We start from the raw sequence: 20764 nt of genomic DNA on the forward strand, positions 1-20764 counted from the left end.
CCCGCATATTTCGGACCCGCTGTTTGCAGGCCGCAATAGGGGCCACGACCGTGTGCATGAGGCCTTACAGAGCATTGCATCTTAGTGCACCCATACCCCAGTCCTTTCAACATACCTCCCAAACATCCTGGTTACGACGGGACAGTCCAGGAATGTTTATACGCAGGAACCTAGAGCCGTATCTGATACTAAAGAGCCCTGGAAATAGTGTCAGGACGAAGCAGTCCTGTTCCTTCCCAGCTGAAGGAACAGTAGACTCCCTCAGGCCTAATACCAAAAGATAGGGGAATACAACAAACGAAAAAAAGGAAAAGCACTTAACTCCGAAGTACGCGGACGAGCAGGAACTCAGAGGAGAACCAGCACTTCCACAACCAAAAAGGAGCTATCAACTGCATAGCATGATAGGTGAGACCAGAATAAATAAAGGAGTTGGAATGACCACTTAAGCTACACCTGAGACAAGAGGTGTGGTCATACCCAGCAACAACACAGAAACAAGTGAAACTAAAGAGGCTGTCAAATCGCATTACGTGCAGCCAGTCTCCTAGATCTTCTGACCACTGTCACGGGAGAGACCGTGACAGATATGCATTGGGGGGAGTTAGAGGTGTAGCTTAGAGTTATAAAATAGGCCTTGGTGCGCTAAGCCCACTGCTGCTATTGTCCATCCTTGTGGGTTTCAAAAGTTTCAAAGTAAGTCTATGAGGAGCACTGTATCTAGTACACCCAGTGTCTCCAGTCTTTGCATCCAGGGTACCTATAGCTCAAGTCTCCACAGATCGGTGCCTCCAGTGCATACCTCCCAACCTTCCCAGATTTCAGTAGCTGTCCCAAAACGGCCGAGGTATGTCCCGCTGTCAGCTGATTGTAATGGTGAAGTAGGGAGCTCTGTGATTCACCATTCCTCTCAGCTGCCGACGCTCCCCAGCAGCACGATGAGGTGCTGGCTGTGTAGGAGGAGCCAGGGATCAGCCTGTGGGTGGTCTGCATTTGGCATAGCAACTGTGAAGGGGGCACATATCTGGCCATAACTACTGTGAAGTGGCACATGTAAGCATGACCATTGTGAAAGGGGCACAATGTGGGCATTACTACTGTGAACGGGGCACAGTGTGGGCATTTCTGTTATGTGCTGGCACAAAGGGGGAATAATTTTTGTGGGCATTAAGTAGGGTTGCCACCTTTCCCAACAAAAAATACTGGCCATGTTAAGCCACACCCCAAAGGGTGTGTGACTGTGGGGCGTGGTGTTAAGTCGCTATAATACTGTGGCTACCAATAATATTAATGCCCCTATTAGTGCCGCCCACAATTAATTATGCCCTCATTAGTGCCCCCAGTAATAGTAATGCTCCCATTAGCACCCCCCAGAATGAATACTGTCCACATTAGTGCTCTCCAGTAATACTAATGCCTCCATTAGTGCACCCCAGAATTGATGCCCCCCATTTGTGCCCCCACAAAGAATAATGCCCCCCATTAGTGCCGCTGCAAGAATAATGCCCCCAGTTAAAATATTGCCCCCGCCATTAGTGCCCCCAGTTAGAATAATGCCCCCATTAGTGCCCCCTTCTCAGTTTCTGCAAAAAAAATAAAAAATTGAGAAACGCTCACCTCCTCCATTTGCTTGCACCGTTGTGGACCCCCCTGCTGACTGGAAGCTCAGGACAGGACCTGCGCTCCAGCGCTGTCCTCCAGTCAGCAAATGGAGGAGGTGAGTGATTTTTTTTATTATTAACACAGGGGAAGGAGGGGCTGGGGGTGTAAAGGCTGCACTAATGAGCGCTCATTAGTAGCAGTCCTGTTAGGAAAATACCGGCAATTAACAATTCGGGTCCATTCACACATCCGTGTGTGTTTTGCAGATCCACGGATCCGCAAAACACGGACAGTGGCAATGTACGTTCCGTATTTTGCGGACCGCACATTGCAGGCACTAAGAGAATATGCCTATTCTTGTCCGCTATTGCGGACAAGAATAGGACATGTTCTATTTTTTTCGGGATCGGAAGTGCGGGTCCGCAATTTCGGATCCGGGGCGCACATCGTGCGTCCCCATAGAAATGAATGGGTCCGCGATTCCGTTCCGCAAAATGCGGAGCGGAATTGTGGATGTGTGAATGGGGCCTTAAAAAAATTACTGGAACCGGCAGGACCACTAAAATACCGGCAGGGTGGCAACCCTAGCATTAGGGGACTGCGTGTGTATTAGTTATGCTTTGGGCGGACTTAGAGGCGTTGCCCAATGCCTACTATTATTTATTATTAAAGAGCCATTCATTCCATGGTATGGGGGGGGGGGGGGGGGAGGAGAAGCACAGCATATGTCCCTCCTTAAAGTTTTATAAAGTCGGGTGGTATGCCAGTGTAGTCCCCGTCCTCTTTAGGACACGCCAGCATACAGTGTGTAGTATATCTCCAGCTGCTGCCTAAAACTACAGGCAGGCTAACAAAACTTCCTAACCTTCCTCCTCCCACAAAAGTCTGGTCACGCGGACGTGACGTCATTGGAGGTCCTTCCGCCCACTAGGAAACAGCATCTCGTTTCCCTTCGCACGTGTCTACCCGCTCTAGACCGCCTATTGCGCTTTTATTGGACGCACAGTTTAATGACGACTTGGCGTCCGCCATATTTGTTATTGGCAGCACTCCTCAACTGCGCAGCCGTGGTGCAACTCTGCAAAGAGCAGAGCAGGGTGGTGAGGGAGAACATTCCCATCATCTAATGAAGCCCTGCAGCGCACCACAGCTGATTTGCCCGCTTTGAAGATGGCCGCCGGTGAAATAGACGCTCATGCCTCCTTAGCAGCTCTATGGTAGCGGGTGATAAGAAGTGCTGCAGTGGCGCCGCCCCTCGCTCCTTTTGCGCTGAGCCGCGGCTCTGATGTGGCGGGAGGAGATGGCGCTCTGGTGGTGGCCTCTGTGCAGAGCAGATAGCGGCCGCGTGTCTCCACATGGTGAGGATTATCATAGGGGCAGCGCGCTCTCCATACACTGCAGCGTCTTCTCGGTGTATGTGCAGGCTGCTGCTCTCGTCACTAGTGCTGTGTGAGCGCCTTGTGTTAGAGAAGCTGTTGCTGTAATCATCTATAATGTTATGTCTGCACGCAGCTGTATGGCTTCTGTTTCTTGTGGGACCAGTTGTACTTTCTAATGGGACCACCTAATAATCCACAAAGTGTAGTGGGCAGCCGGGAAAAAGTTCTAAAGGGGGTGTAATAGGGGGATAACCTGTAGTTCCACCATTGTTTGATGGGTTTAGTTTTTATGGTTTTCCCTGTGTGGTAGTAATTAGGGACCGGCGGTTTTGCTGGATCTGTCATAATATAACCGTCTGCATCCGTTAGGAGCGGATCCGGTTGTGTTATCTGTAAAATGGCCACGACTGATCCGTCTCTAAGACTACTGTAAGCCAACTCGTGTCTGAGAAAACGGATCCGCCGCCATTGGCTTACATTGTGAGTCATGACGGATCCGTCTTGCTCCGCACCATATCACGGACAGAAAAACTCTGCTTGCAGGGTTTTTCTGTCTGCGATGGGGATGCAACCGAACGGAATGCATTCTGGCGCACGCTGTTCTGTTCAGTTTTGTCCTTATTGACAATGAATGGGGACAAAACTGAAGCGTTTTTCCCAGCGGTTGAAATCCTATGATGATCTCAATAGCGGAAAGGAAAAGCGCAGATGTGAAAGTAGCCAAACCGGAAACACAAGTTTGTTGAACTCTAGTAGTGTCATGTTAACTTCATTATGTGGGTCAGTATGAGCACTGCAATACTAAATTTATAGTTTTCCTTCGGTTTTTAAAACCTAAAGCTTTGCTATGTTCTGACATATAAAGCTGTGTAAGGGCACATCTTTTGTGGGGCAATCCAATAGTTACCATTTCTGGGTATGTATCTGTCCCATGAGGATATTCACCAGGATAATAAATAGGTCTTGTATGTTTGTACATGGTTATACCAATGATATTTTTTATTTGAAAAATGGGGTAAAGGGATGATTAGATTTAGAACTTATATTTTTTTACCTTTTTTATATTAGCTTCCTCATAGAACTATTGTGCAGTTGCTTATACCATAGCCTGCAATAGTTTGCCATTGCAGTCTATGGGAAAATTACTGTTCCTATAAAGCCCACAGGCAGGGCTTAATAGGAACTTTTACTATGGCAGGCCTCAGAGCCTTCAGAAGGCCCCATCAGTGGTTGTAACTGACCACATGTATAGTAGATGTGGGGAAGGGGTAAATTACACAGAACATGTCCTTTACCATGTCTTTCTCTGTGGATGGGCCAGAACTTATCACCTTGGCACATGCATAAAATCAGGTTTGCTTATGCACCAGGTAAGGGGGAATAGTTCTGGTCCCTGGAACAAGAGTTTGGAAATCCTTTTTACTTAGTTGGTACTGTTAGGGTACTTTCACACTAGCTTTACTCTTTTCAGTTATTGAAATCGAGTAAAGGTCCAATAGTCCAGCGGGCGGCCCGATGCGCACAGCATCATAGTAACCTATGATGCTATGCGCTCCCGTGCGCACGATGTATGCCGCTCTAGGACATATGGCCCGCTCACGGACCGTATGTCTCGGAGGGCATACGGTTGTGTGCATGAGCCCTAATATATAGTGACTTGTCCTCGGGATAGGTAATCATCACGTCGGTGGGGGTCTTGAGTGTAGGCATCCCCGCCAATCCGATTTTACAGGGAGCCGGCTGGTTATCTTTAGAGATACTTATATTTTTTATTTTTACATTTTACTGCTTTTCCAGCTTTTGTGCTTCATCAATCACCACTTCATAATAGTACGGCTGTGCTGTACATGTATGGCGCATGTCCGGAAGGGGTTAAAGGAACTTGTGAGCCTATTCATACTGTTATAACTGCATGCCCTGATTCCATTATACTACATGTACTCTAATGGTGGTATTGACTTGGATTGGGCAGTGTACATGTGTGCCAGGTTTAATGTGCAGTGTCAACCCCCTAGACCATTGGTGGCAAACCTATTGCACGGCTGCCAGAGGCGGCACTCGGAGCCCTCTCTGTGGGCACCCGCACCTTGGAAAAAGTCTATGGTGTACCAATATGCCTTAAACTTTTCCTGCCATTCATCAGCGTGGGGTGATGAACAGCACATTTATTGTATGCAGGCTATTATAGCTAAATGATAAAGTACATGGAAGATAGACTATATTGGACTGTAGTGTTCAGGGTGAATTGCTGTGTTGGCACTTTGTGATAACTAAGTGGGTTTTGGGTTGCAGTTTGGGCACTTGGTCTCTAAAAGGTTCACCATCACTGCCCTAGACTATGTAGTCTAAATTGACTGTCTAAAAAAAAAAGAGAGAAATCAAACCTTATTGGTTAATCTGGTCCCAAAAGTGTCAGCCATTTGTCTTAGTGGTACCTTTTTTGTTCCGTGAATTTTTGATTGGACGGGCATAGTGCCTCAAAGATGGACATTTGGGAGGCATTTTGCGTAGTGTTGTTTTCAAATATAAACCTAAAATTGTACAAACCTAAACCGTGGAGAGTAAAATGTGGTATGTAGAGTGCGGGATCAATACACTTGTGGTCGTTATAGCCGTAGTGAACTGTCTTACTCGTGGTATAGACCCATACGACACTGATCATTCATCTGTCAGGCAGTTGGTGTTCATCATGGAAAATTTTAAATCAATAACTTCAGCTTAGAAGCCACGACACCATTGACGTCTTCATAAATCATGCTTGACACTTGGAGTCTGGCGGATGATAAATTGGTCATCTTAAGGGTCAAGTGGTAAGATTTCCTCCTTTAATATGTAGGTGACCCTAACCTCATGTTTCTCTGCCAGTGCCGTCTGTGAATGTGTTAAATAGACCCCTCGGGATAGATGCTGTAGAACTAGGACCCTAAATCGATATCGAGCTTCTCAACCCTGTAAAGTCTCTGCACCTGGCACCATGTCGAGGTCACTTTGTAACCGTAGTCCATTCATCATGGCTGACACTTGGTCGATATGAGTATACAGGTGTATGCACTGTGCACATTTACTCCACGCACCATTATTCGCTTCTGATAATACCGCCATACTGGTATAGCAAAATCTTATGACCATTTTATTACGGAGCTGTCCTGCAGCATGTGGCTTCTGTACCACTCAGGGAGTTTGAGCAAAACATTTGCAAACATGCAGAATTTACCTTCCTGACCCTGCCTAATTTTGCAAATCTGACATGTCACTTTGTGCTTTTACTTATCGAAGCCATTCCTAGATTTTTCATCACATTGTACTTTATGCAAGTGCTAAATGTGAGTCGCTCCACCTTTTTATTAATAAAAAAAAAAAAATGATCCAAAATTACCAAAAACTTGGGAAAATTAGCTGTTTTCTAAATTAGAATTTCTCTTAATTTCTGTTTCACACTGCCGGCAGCAGTTCTCTGCCAGAGCAGCCTGCACAAATCCTGGCATGTTTGCTGTGTAGCATCCGGATCCCCATGGACTATAAAGGGGTTTGGTGGGCATTATGGTGACATCTGGCAGTGCCAGATCCAGCAGGCTGTTCTCTGCAGGAACTACAACCAGCAGCGTGAAACAGGCCTAAAATAGGTAGTGATGCCTTTATTCTGTTCAGTACAATTACAAAGATACAAATTTTATATAACTTTTACATTTTACTACTTTTATACAAGGCAATTTTGGAAAAAATCATGGTTATGTAACTTCTAAACCATTTCAGGGCAGCTAATTGCGCTGTGTAAACAGCGATCTGCTACCAGACAATGAATCTGTAGGAGGACGAGCGATGGCTGCGTGTAAATGCTGTTCTCACCACATGACAATTGCAGTTAACAATTATCTTGTATACGTGAATCTTAAAAGTCTAAAATGTGAATTTTCATTTCATTCTCACTCAATGATGATTCATCCTTGCCGTTTACCCATCTGATTGGTAATGCTGAGGCTTTAAGTATCTGAGGAGTGAGCTTATTAGGCCTTATTCACACATTAGTTAATGAGATGTTCTCCACAGACGGCACATGGATCCATTGACTTGAATTTGTTCATTTCACATATCCATGTTTTTCCAGCCAGCTTTGTGGTAGCGTAGTTCTATCGCTTTCAGAAGATGCTGACATGTCCTGCATTAATATGGATATGCTTTATACACTGTTACAGGAGCAGCTCGACATGTGGGATGAACACACTGAGGACTCATCATATCCTGATGGACTTTGCGTGGGAGAACTTAACTAGAGAGCTGTACGCAACTGACGGGGAGCAGCACCTCCTCACAAAGAGAATGGGTAAATGCAACCCCAGCTGATCCCCCTTGTCTCTAATTGTTTGTTCTTAGAGGGGTTCTCCAGAAAACACAAACCCATAACTGTAGGAATGAAGACCAGACACAACACTGAGGGAGGTGTCGGAAAACTCTTCAGCCTGTGAGTACAAGGGCTGGTGAGCTCGGTTCTGAGATAGATGGGCTTATCCTGGCTGCACATACTTTAGTGCCAAGGCAGAGAATAGAGCTTACAAAAGGGCTCCTGTGCTCTGCGGTGTCCCTAGGACGGATTCCATGTACAGGAATCTGACAGCTGCCATTTTAATTCCTCCGTTTGCTTCCTAGACAATAGGTCATTATAAATAAAGGCATTTAAGAGGTTTTTTTTTTTTCTGCCTATGACAGCGCCCCCCCTTGAGACCTCATCAAACTCCTCAGGACAGGAACGAGAACTGCCTTTTAAAAGAGGGATCATCCCCTCTACCTCCAGTTCGGTTTCCTCTACTAAGGGGCAGGAGGGAAACTGATCTGCTGGAATAAAACTAAGACCGTGTTCGTATGTTCGGCCGCCAGCCTGCGTGTGTCTGCACTTCCAGTTGCGGCGGTGAGAGGAAGCTGAAGCTGCAGACCGGAAGGGGAGGGAGCCGGCTTTCATGCGCCGAGGAGAAAAGCCCAGCCAGCTCACTGCCATGCCGAGTGGAGTAGGTTGGAAGTTTTTCCTCCATTCTGGCTTGGTTTGCTGTGAGATATGGAGCAGGCTCAGCGTGCTGAAACCACCAATGATACAACTGTACCAGGGTGGGGTTTTCTAAATTAGAATTTCTCTTAATTTCTGTTTCACACTGCCGGCAGCAGTTCTCTGCCAGAGCAGCCTGCACAAATCCTGGCATGTTTGCTGTGTAGCAGCCGGATCCCCATGGACTATAAAGGGGTTTGGTGGGCATTATGGTGACATCTGGCAGTGCCAGATCCAGCAGGCTGTTCTCTGCAGGAACTACAACCAGCAGCGTGAAACAGGCCTAAAATAGGTAGTGATGCCTTTATTCTGTTCAGTACAATTACAAAGATACTAATTTTATATAACTTTTACATTTTACTACTTTTATACAAAGCAATTTTGGAAAAAATCATGGTTATGTAACTTCTAAATCATTTCAGGGCAGCTAATTGCGCTGTGTAAACAGCGATCTGCTACCAGACAATGAATCTGTAGGAGGACGAGCGATGGCTGCGTGTAAATGCAGCTCTCACCACCTCTGACAAGTAGGCAATTGCCAAGAACAGTCCCTTCCTAGTAATTGCCTGCTCAGCCAGTGCATGTAAATGTGCCTTAAAGGGGTTATCCGACACTAACAAATGCTCCCCCGTGCCGGGCCCCTCATACTGATTCTACTTGGCTCCCCGCAACACTCCTGGTCCCTGCACTGCTGCAGCGGCTTCTCCCCGTGCGTGGATGAAAACATTGGGGGGGAGGCGGTGACGGGGATGAGCCTCCCTAACATCGCGGAAGGCGCAGCTGTGGCAGTGTGGGGCCTGCCATATGAGGGAGCATTATAGTGTCGGTTAACTCCTTTAAGTTTACCCCTTGTAGGCTTAGTAAGTTTGCGGCAAGTTGGGAGCAAGGCTTGTTAAGCAGCATGAAGAAATGTGTAGGATCCTGAAGACATGCCTAGGAGTGCACAGGAAAGGCTCAACTGTTATAGAAAATGTATATCATTCAATCAAGATGGCTGCCATATCCTGCTTTACCTCTGGGACAGCGCCCTGCTGCATGGCATTTTAGAACAAAGATTATATGGCTAATGCACATGGCATACATGGATGTGTTTTAAGGTTGCTTCCATTGTATGAGTATGCAGATATCCAAATGGAGGAGTCCATGTATGACCCTCCCCTAATACATCAGGCTACATGTTCTTGTATATTAAGTTGCTGGCGATGATGATTCATCATGCCGTTTACCCATCAGATAGTCTGTGGTGACACTTTAGAGATCTGATGCCAGCATTAATGAAATATCCGCTAGGAGTTCTGAGTGGTTTGTAATGATTATGCCCGATGTCCAGAGATATATTTGCATTACCACCTCATAGTCTACCTAACCGTGTACATGAGAACATTGCTTTGTCTATAGGACTTGTTCTTCTCACATTTGTTAACTGTAATTCTCATTTGTATATTTTAGTTTTCGGTGGTGACACAAGAGTAAGCACTCAGGTAAGCTGGTATACTACTCGGGTGGTATTTCTATTTATATATTTTTTGCTTGTACTGGTTTGACTTGTACTTTTCTGCTTCTCTGACTTTTCCTGATCTGCTAGAAGATGGTGTAAGTCTCTAAAGGCTATGTACTCCTTTGGAGGCAATTTCTTAATGATTGCATTTTGCTCATTTTGGGCTAAAAATCATTTTTTCAATTAAATATTGAGCCGTTCTTTCACAAAGGGTTAACTGTTTGTCTAGCTGTGTGACTGGTACTTTTTACTTTATATTTGTGCCGGTCATCTAATAACCTTTTATCTCTGATTTACTAAGGTCACAAACAGTTTTAGACTGGCTGCCCAATCATCGCTAACGAGCGTTTGTACGAACGTTTAACGATCTGGTAGTGTAATACTGCCATGGATTAGGCTACGTTCACACTTGTGTTTGGTATGGATCCGTCAAGGATCTGCACAGACGGATCCGTGCAGATAATACAACCGCATGCATTAGTCATGAACACCACTGAAAGTCAATGGAGGACGGATCAGTTTTCTATTGTGCCAGATTGTGTCATAGAAAACGGATCCGTCCCCATTGACTTACATTGTGTGCCAGGACGGATCCGTTTGGCTCAGTTTCGTCAGACGGACACCAAAACGCTGCAAAGCGGAATGGAGACAGAACGGTGGCAAACTGATGCATTGTGAGTGGATCCTTTTCCATTCAGAATGCATTAGGGCAAAACTGATCCGTTTTGGACCGCTTGTGAGCCCTCAACGGATTTCACACACGGAAAGCCAAAACGCCAGTGTGAAAGTAGCCTTATCTGATGAACAAGCAAACACGCGTTCATCGGGCAACTGGAATCTTTCAACAGGCTTAAAAATCATTGTTTGCCTGAGGCAGATTGTGATGTGTAATCGTGATCTGCTGCCGGCAAACTAATTAGTATGGGGACGAGTGATGGCATAATTATCTCCTCCCCATATTCTGATGGAGGTCACTGCATGTAATAGCAGCGGTCTCCTCCCTAGAACCAGTTATCCTAGGGCAGGATACTGTGCGTATGGAGTCTGATGGAATAGGCCACAATTATATTATATATTTTTTTTGTCCTCAATCGGTCTCCTTATGCCTCTGGTACTGAGGCATGCAGAGGTACAGTAGAGACCCCATGCACTAAGAAGTTCTGTTATGGCCATTGATGTACAGGTACTTTTATCCAAAAGACAAAAAATCACATGTTGGAAGTATACAATGCAAAAAATGGTATAAAATTGCAGTTAACAATTATCTTGTATACGTGAATCTTAGGGGTCTAAAATGTGAATTTTCATTTCATGGGATAATAAATCATACCCAAACCCTATAACCAACTACACCAATATCTTAATCAATACAAAAAATACACGTGGACACCTTAAATGGGTGGAATAAGGCCACGGCCATCTTTATTAAAGATTAGCTTAACGTTAATTAACAATAAATCATCATAAAATAAATCAATGAATTAACTCAAGATCTTATTAACAAACCAATCATTAGACCAGCCATAAGCTCTGCCTATACTACTGACTCAACTCGTCCGCTTACCTTATCAGTGAGCGACTTTTACCCTCCTTATAAAGCAGCCGTGAAAAAAATAAAATAAAAAGAGGGAAGGGCGGGTGGGGGCAGCAAAACCTCCCTCAGGTACTCGTTCTGACAGCACACAGCTGTCAAACTCCTCTTCTTATAACTCCAACCTGGTCCCAGCCCAGAACTCCCACCCAATCCCAATCCTGTTGCTGGGCATCCCTACTCCATTCTGCCCAGCAATGAAATTCCATAGGTCCCTCCCTGACCCAATTAATGACCTCTCCTACTCTGCCCGGTAACCTTCCTATTCTTAGCACAGAACCACATTTTCTTGGCGGGAAAAATTCCTGCCAAAAGCTCCTAATGTAAGACCTCTGGGATGATTATAATCCCATGAGGATCCCTCCATATTTCTTTTCGGGATCCTGACATTCTCACTCAATGATGATTCATCCTTGCCGTTTACCCATCTGATTGGTAATGCTGAGGCTTTAAGTATCTGAGGAGTGAGCTTATTAGGCCTTATTCACACATTAGTTAATGAGATGTTCTCCACAGACGGCACATGGATCCATTGACTTGAATTTGTTCATTTCACATATCCATGTTTTTCCAGCCAGCTTTGTGGTAGCGTAGTTCTATCGCTTTCAGAAGATGCTGACATGTCCTGCATTAATATGGATATGCTTTATACACTGTTACAGGAGCAGCTCGACATGTGGGATGAACACACTGAGGACTCATCATATCCTGATGGACTCTGCGTGGGAGAACTTAACTAGAGAGCTGTACGCAACTGACGGGGAGCAGCACCTCCTCACAAAGAGAATGGGTAAATGCAACCCCAGCTGATCCCCCTTGTCTCTAATTGTTTGTTCTTAGAGGGGTTCTCCAGAAAACACAAACCCATAACTGTAGGAATGAAGACCAGACACAACACTGAGGGAGGTGTCGGAAAACTCTTCAGCCTGTGAGTACAAGGGCTGGTGAGCTCTGTTCTGAGATAGATGGGCTTTTCCTGGCTGCACATACTTTAGTGCCAAGGCAGAGAATGGAGCTTACAAAAGGGCTCCTGTGCTCTGCGCTGTCCCTAGGATGGATTCCATGTACAGGAATCTGACAGCTGCCATTTAAATTCCTCCATTGTTTGCTTCCTAGACAATAGGTCATTATAAATAAAGGCATTTAGGAGTTTTATTTTTCCTGCCTAAAACAGCACCCCCTTGAGACCTCATCCAACTCCTCAGGACAGGAACGAGAACTGCCTTTTAAAAGAGGGATCATCCCCTCTACCTCCAGTTCGGTTTCCTGTACTAAGGGGCAGGAGGAAATCGGATCTGCTGGAATAAAACTAAGATTGAGCTGTGGGGGCCCTGGCTATTATAGTGTGAGGAGAGTTACCCTGTGCGGCATAAGACTCCTTTAGGAGCCTCTGCAGAAATCTGGGCTCCCTACCCCTTTTTGTTCTCCGTCCTGGGGAGGTTTCTGCCTTTCTGGGCTCCTGCGAACCTCTGCGGCCGTGTTCGTATGTTTGGCCGTCAGCCTGCGTGTGTCTGCACTTCCAGTTGCGGTGGTGAGAGGAAGCTGAAGCTGCAGACCGGAAGGGGAGGGAGCCGGCTTTCATGCGCCGAGGAGAAAAGCCCAGCCAGCTCACTGCCATGCAGAGTGGAGTAGGTTGGCAGTTTTTCCTCCATTCTGGCTTTGTTTGCTGTGAGATATGGAGCAGGCTCAGCGTGCTGAAACCACCAATGATACAACTGTACCAGGGTGGGGTAAGAGGGGTCATGCCCCAGCGTGTTTTTTTTTTTTTTTTTTAATGGTGCTCATGGGGTCATGTTTTGTGCTTAGATGTCTGAGTCTTCCAGGGAGACCTCCAGAGCAAAAGAAAGGGAATGTGCTCTGTGTAAAAAGAAGCTACCTTCTGCCCAGGCAAAACCCCTATGTAAAGTGTGTATCAGCAAGTTAATGGAGGCGGAAGCTCTGTCTTTAATGGACAGCATTAATCAGATGATCCGTGAAGTGGTCAGTCGGTTAGCGGCTTGATTAAAAGCTGCCCCAGTACTTCTTCAGCTAAGGATTCCCCCTCCAGTGACAGTGATATACTTTCTGGTTTGGATGAAGTAGAATGGGTGTTGTCAGATGAGTCTTCTGGGGATGAGGCCGCAGGGAAACCACTGTTTCATGTTGAGAACACTAACTCCCTAGTCAAGGATGGTTAGAGCTACCATTGGGTTGGGTGATCAGAAGCCACAGCAATCAGTCCAGGACTCTATGTTCGAAGGTTTAGGTCCCAAGAAAAGTTTTTTGTTTTTTTTTGATCTGCATAAAAACATTCAAGCGGTGATTGGCAGAGTGGAAAAAACCTGATAGGAAGTTTTGTTCTTTCCGTGAAGCGAAAATATCCCTTTGATGAAGAGATCTTCACTCCTTGGGATAGGGCTCCAGTGGTGAAAATGTCTAGAAAAGCCGCACTCCCCTTTGAAGATATGGGTTCACTTAAGGACCCGATGGACAAGAGAGCAGAGGTTTATTTGAAAAAGACCTGGAAAGCCTCTGCGGTGGCTTTTAAACCTGCTATTGCTGCTAGGTCCCTGTAAGCCTGGATAGGGGAGTTAGAGGCTCATATTAAAGTGGTTGTCCAGGTTCAGAGCTGAACCTGGACAGGCCCATATTTTTACCCAGGCAGCCCCCCTGATGCTAGCATTTTAGCATCTCCAATGCGTTCCCTTGCCCTGCGTTGGATCGTGCAGGCTCTTGTTTCCGCCGGGTGGAAGTTTCCGCACGGCAGTGTGTTTGGTGACGTCACTGGCTCTAATGAGCGTGCTTTTAGCGCTGCCCTAGCCAGTTTTACTGGCTAGGGGAGTACTAAAGCCCGCCCATCAGTGCCGGTGACGTCACCAGGCTTCCTGGCAGCCCCATGGAGAGCCCGGTTCGTCACCCGAACGCCTGAAAATGCCTTTGCCCTGCGCGATTTAGTGCAGGGCAAAGGAGAGCATCGCTGCATGAACTGCTCCGATGCTCAAGTCAGGGGGGCTGCCTGGGTGAAAATGGAGGTATGTTCGGGTTCAGCTCTGAACCCGGACAACCCCTTAAAGGGGTGTACCGCTAGGGAACAGTTACTTTCTTCTTTCCCTACTATAAATAATGCCTTAGATTTCTTAGCCGATGCTTCTGCAGACTCCTTAAGATTTTCCGCAATTTGGTTAAAAGGCTGGAATTGGGGGTGCTAGTTCCAAGGCTAAACTTTGTGCAATTCCTTGTCGGGGTGAATTTTTATTTGGGCCGGTCCTTGACTATTTACTAGAAAAAGCCTCTGACAAGAAAAAAGGCTTTCCCTCTCAGACAGCCCCCCAGGAGGTCTTTCTGTCCCAGATTTAATAAAGCAAACTTTAAGGGGAAGGAAAGGGCAAAGCAGTTTACATGTGCTGGTAGGAAAAATTATATATATTTTTTTATACTGGAGAACCCCTTTAATATAGCCGCTTGCTCACACTGGCTGTGATGTATATGGGTCCTTTACCATATGCCATGTTCCCCTGCTCAAGTTGTATGTTTTGTTAATGGGCCCTCTGGCCTATGGGGCTTCGTAATTTCACAGGGAAGCAAGAAAGGCTTCCCCTAAAAGCATAACCTTTTAAATGATTAAAAAACTCAAATATTTACGGAAGAAACCCCCAGTAACAACCTACGTGTCCCTATTTTCCCTACCTAAGAGTGGAACTGACGCCCTGACAAGGCCAATCCTGCGTCTTGGGAGTATTCTCACTGGGTTATCCAAGTGCAAAAAAACGGACATACCACATGTGAAGAGATGACCAGCATTCCTAAAGTAATCAAGGATGGATACAAACCCCTGGTGCAAAAGTTGTCGGACTAAATATGGACAATGAGGACACTGCTGTCGTGATACCTGACTCCAGATATTAGCAGTACATTTCCCCAACATGTTTCCCCCAGGAGGTTGTTTCCTGTGGTTCATCAGGGGCTAATACTGTTAAGGTGGTCAGATCATGGGAATCTATATGGTGGGAAATATTCAAGCCCTCCCCCCTATTCTGATATTAATGCAGTGATGCAGATATGGTGCTTATGCCTAGTTACTAATAGATGAATGAATTGTGGATACGGTAATCTTAAGGCTGCTGTGTAGTGTGCACATTTAGGTGTTATAATTGTACATGAATTTAACAAATGGCCACAACTGTAGGCATCCCTCCAAAAAATCCTGCAGTGTTAAAGGGGTTTTCTGAGATTTTTATACTGATGACCCATTCTCTGGATATAGGATTGGTGGGGGGTCTGACACTCGGGGACCCTTGTCCATCAACTGTTTGAGAAGTCACCAGCGCTCCTGTGAGTGCTGTGGCCTTCTCTCTGCTTTTCCTAGGCCAGTGGCAACACATTCATATTTCACTTGGCCTAGGCGCAGCCTGCCCCCCCCCCTTTCATAGAAGTGAATGGGGCTGAGTGCGATAACAAGAACAGCTGCTATACAATGTACATTGCTGTGAGAAGGCAGTGGTGCTCACAGGAGCGCTGGTGTCTTCTCAAACATCTGATTAACTCACACCGATCAGATACTGATTACCTAACCTTAGGGTAGGTCATCAGTATAAATATCTCTGAAAACCATTTTAATAAAAAAAAATAAACTATATGCAACACTACTAGAGACCCTTTGAAACTTGTCTCTCCCCATAATTGACTATTGATTAACTTCCTAGATAGTTAATGTATAAACTGTGCAGGATAATGCCCAGGGGAGGCTTTCTCAGTAGGGAAGCCAATCGGCCAGAGTGTACGTGTGACTGACTACAGTGTCCTATATAGATGCAGTTGCTACTGAGTCAGAGGCGCCTTGTCACGTCAGTTCCGATTGCCCTAATCACAGATGCAGTCTGTTATTACTATGAGGGCGGAAGTAGGGGTGGGGCGATATAGGCAATATGCAATATAAATTTGTGCCACGATATGGATTTTGAGCATATCGCCTATATCGCCGGACCGCGATATGATCGCACTCTCTGCACGCACCATCTTCTCCTGAGCCGGCACACTGGAGAAGGAGAGTCCCTCCCTCCCCACTGCGCGGCTGCCGCTGACCACCAATGACAAGAGGAGGAGGGGAGGAACTGACTGTAAATCATTGAGTTTTCACGATCTCAGTGAGCGCGTGAAAACTCAAATCCGATGGTATATTCTAACCCCCAGGCGTTCCCATCGTGACAGGGACGCTTGCCTGGGGGTTAGAATATACAGGGCCACGCCGCTGACAGTAGAACATTTAAAAACGAATCAGTAACTAACTTTATTAATTGGTGATCTCTTTACTGTATACCTTACTAGGTCTTAGCTCCGGTAACAGCAGGCAGTGCGGGCGGGCGGCGCTCACTCACGTGACGCGCCTGCCCTCCCACTAGGCGGCGCAGGCGCGTGACGTCAGTGAGTGAGCCCCCCCCACCCCACTGCCTGCTGTTATCGGAGCTAAGACCTAGTAAGGTATACAGGAAAGAGATCACCAATTAATAAAGTTAAAGTTACTGATTAGTTTTTAAATGTATTCCTGTGAGCGTCGGGGGGGAGGAGATCTGTGGATGGCACCGTTTAGGGGAGGGGGGGGGGGTGTCTGTGGCACTGTTTAGGGGGGGGGGGGATCTGGGGATGGCACCGTTTAGGGGAGGGGGGGGATCTGTGGATGGCACCGTTTAGGGGAGGGGGGGATCTGGGGATGGCACCATTTAGGGGAGGGGGATCAGCTCCCTGCTGCTGTGTGTACTATGCACAGGGCAGCAGGGAGAGTGTAAAGTCCTATTCACCCTAATAGAGCTCTATTAGGGTGAATATGACAAGGGTTCTACGTTCTAGCCCTTAAGGAGACTAATAGTCATTAAAGAAAAGGAAAAAAAAGTTTAAACACGCCCCCCCAAATATAGAAAACAATATATCGCGATATATATCGCACATGCTTAAAATTATATTGCAATATAGATTTTAGCCCATATCGCCCACCCCTAGGCGGAAGTGACGTTGCACGCCTCCAGGGAGCCCATATCTCCTGCGCTGTCTGGGTGGAAGTGCAGAATGCAAGGGTACTGTTTGGGTGCAAGGGATGTTGCACTCTGGAGTGTAATGTGCAATATTGCGGTAAGGACAGCAAACCATTCCTCCCCAGGGGTGTCACTGCACCTATGTAGCAAGCCTCGTCATCCCATTAGGGCAGTATGTCTCCCAATCATGAAAATAATGGGGATGCAATATTTTGTATATCTTCAATATATTGTATCAGATTAACCCTTCATTGTATTAAATAGCACAGCGTAAAAGCACCATAAAATATACATCTGACAAGTGCATATATGAAAGTAGGTAGAGGGTAAAGTTCCCTAACCTTAATTTGTAGAGTATAAGGAGGTGAAACCATAATAAGCCAGTCAGGTTGTAACCCCTGGTTTCAACTACAACCACAGACACCAATTAACCAACCATGGGGGTCACCAGATAAAGCAATCACCTATGTAATTCAGATTAAATGAAACGCGTAAAACTCATTTGTTTGAGACTCAATGGGTGCAGTGTGATTCCTATATATCCAATGGGCCTCTGAGGTGTCTCTGATATGCCTGACAGCTGCAACTTGTGTGAATGCTCAGTTTTTGTGACTAAAGCTGTTGAGCACATCTATCCTGGAAGAACGCTTACATTTTAACTTTTTTTTTTTTGTATTTATGTAGTTAAGGTAAAGATTCGCTGGCACACCTGATCTATTTTTGTGTGAAATGCTGCCACCATGCAGTGAATTGGGTGCTCAAAAATGAAGCCTATATATGTGCCACCAGCAGCTGATGTTACGAAGATCAAGATGTAATGGGACCTGACCTGTAAGTGTAAACATTACATGTTTCATGTCTGATAACTGTTTGTTCCTTGTAATGAAAACGGACTACAGATGGGCTCCTGCTGTAACTGTCAGGATCGAGGATGGATCAATGGCAATTAGACGGGGAGGAGGATCCCTCTGGCCCCCATTACCACCCCTTTCCATCCCACAAACACAATCACAGGGCACTGATGCGTTTCTTTGGCAGCTGATGGCCTAACAGAGGCCCCCAGGCCTGCCATGACTGTCTATTAAAGGGAGTCCGTTACCAAATCTGAGCCTTTTAGATCGCTCAGATCCGGTTATAGACTTCTTTTGCCCTCATTACAATGGTACCTTATTTGTTCTGCTCCTCGCTGTGATCTTCAAAAAATAACTTTTCAAACTTATGCTAATTTTTTTTTGGCAAGTACCCAGGGGCAGCGTTACTGGAGCAAGTGCCCAGGCCCCTCGGCGATGTGCGCAGAAAACCACACCTTTCACACCTCTGGCTCACCCTTTTTTCCTATTACCTCCTCATCTCCCTGCCAGATCTCGTGCCTGCGCTGCTGGCGCAAGCGCAGTACAACTACCTGTTCCTCTGCCCATAATGGGCACAGCAGTGCGCAGGTGCGGGACAAGTGTGGAGCGGCGCAGGCGTGAGATCTGGGAGGGAGAGAAGGAGGTAATAGGAAACAAGGGCAGGCCAGAGGGGTGAAAAAGGTGTGGTTTTCTGCGCATATTGCTGAGGGGCCTGGGCCCTTGCTGCAGTAACTGCTCCCCTGATCACTTGCCAAAGCTCATTAGCAGAAGTCATTTTTTTTGAAGATCTCTGCGAGGGACAGAACAAATGAAGGTACCATTGTAATGAGGGCAAAGGAGTCTAACCTGATCTGAGCGGTCTAAAAGGCTCAGATTAGGTGACACTCCCTTTAAGCTGTGCCAAAGGGATAGACTATAATACATACAAGGTATAACACTGCATTATAAATCAGTCTGAGGATTACATTGTGATGTCTCCTAGTGGGAGAAAACAATATATTCAAGGTTTTGAATTCTATAAAAAAAATTAACCATTTATGTCCAGATATTGCGATAAATACCCATTTAGAATAATGTATATTTGATTGCTGGCGATGATGATTCAATATGCCGTTTACCCATCAGATGTAGTCTGTGGTGACACATTAAAGAACTGATGCCAGCAGGTTTCTGTAGAAATGGAAGCATACAAATGAGCATTAAAGGGGTTGTCTCACTTCAGCAAATGGCATTTATTATGTAGAGGAAGGTAATACAAGGCAGTTACCAAGATGTGCGAAAGTGGTAAAAGCAATCCCACCATTGTTTTTCGCACTTCAAATTTAACATTTACCTTGTGGCTTAATTCCTTTAACAGGTTACTTTCATTGTATGGGTCAGTAAGATTACAGTAATATTAAATATATAGTTTTAGTTTTTTTCTCTAACCTCCTCAAAATGGTGTAACCAAATACAATTTGTCCTGCAAAAAGTCCTCATTGGTCTAGTGACCAAAAATAAATTAATGGTGTAGCAAAAAAACTAACTTTTGTATGTGCTATTATGGTGCAAAAGTAGTAGAACATGAAGACTCTACATTTTGGTTTCATTGTAATTATACTGTCACGTAGAATAGTAACACATTAGTATCCTGCACAAATTCAATCAATGGCTGTATGCCTGCTTTCTTGTCATTAATGCAAGTTAATGTTATATGGAACATCAGAATGTGCCATTGAAAAATGCATATGGTTATGTCAATGGAAAAATTAAGTTGGCTTTTTTTTTATTGCAGTGACAGAAAAACAAATGCAAGTGGGCCTTAATACTATAATAGGCTTGGTAGTTAAAGGAGTTTATGTTCTCATCAGTTCCAAAATGGAATTAAATTGAGGATGAGGCGGAAGCTTCCACCACTCCTAAATCGCTCTCGTGGCCCACTGCAGAGGATCCAGAGGTGAATGAGTAACCAGGGACTTCTGCTGCATCCAACCCACCAGCTGCCGAACCAGTTAGTGTCCAGACACCATTCCAGAGCCCTGATCACCCGGCGACTGAGCATGCCATCCACTGCAGCAGCTATAGGCCAAAGAGTTCTGGAATACATCTTGGAAGCTCAATCTGAGAATGACGATGTCCTTTCCCTCGGAAGTTTGGCATCTCGACTCCTGGCAATTCCTGCAGCACTGCAATTGTGTGTGTGTGTATTATGGGATAATCAACTTGTATGCTGCAACGTCAACGACTTGCTTGATATTCTGTGTACCATAGAGTATTGGTGTCTTTATGGCAAAGAAATGGCACCTGCTCCTCCTGCAGCACCAGCTGTCAACTCCATGCGCATGTCAGTACTCTGCTTCACAGCCTGTGTTCAGCCAAGATGTGACCTGTGGGGAATGTCCTTATTTAATACCAAATATTTTGGGCTTCCACTACATGCCCCATCATATTCTGCCCATCCCAAAGACCCATCTACCAACACAGCTCATGGCCCATATCCTTCACAGCCTCAGACTGGCCCATATTGCTCGTCAAGGGTTTGCCACACGGGATGAGGATGTACAGAATTTTTGTAAAAATTTAACTTTAACCTCTTACGGACACATGTACGCCTTGATGTCAGAGTCCTTAAGGACACAGGGCGTACATGTACGCCCGGTGTATTTCCGATCACTGCCGCGGGCGATGACCGGGGTGCCGTGTCAGCGATCACCGCAAACCACAGGTCAATTCAGACCTGCGATTTGCAGCGTTTTCGGGTCTCCGTTGTAAATATACACCACCAATTACCCTCCATAGATCCTGTGAGGTGGCGGTGATTGGA

At 45.8% G+C, this 20764-nt stretch overlaps 1 long non-coding RNA gene across 1 annotated transcript; it reads left to right on the plus strand.

Moving 5' to 3' along the window:
- The first annotated feature begins 2831 nt into the window (after positions 1 to 2831).
- LOC121001615 lies at positions 2832 to 20136 on the plus strand. Its single transcript, XR_005779100.1, has 5 exons — positions 2832 to 2960; positions 9466 to 9497; positions 11768 to 11895; positions 17795 to 17941; positions 19736 to 20136. It is a non-coding gene; the product is annotated as an uncharacterized LOC121001615 (long non-coding RNA).
- The last annotated feature ends 628 nt before the right edge of the window (positions 20137 to 20764 follow it).

Source organism: Bufo bufo, chromosome 5 (genome assembly GCF_905171765.1).
Source record: "Bufo bufo chromosome 5, aBufBuf1.1, whole genome shotgun sequence".
Classification (NCBI taxonomy): domain Eukaryota; kingdom Metazoa; phylum Chordata; class Amphibia; order Anura; family Bufonidae; genus Bufo; species Bufo bufo.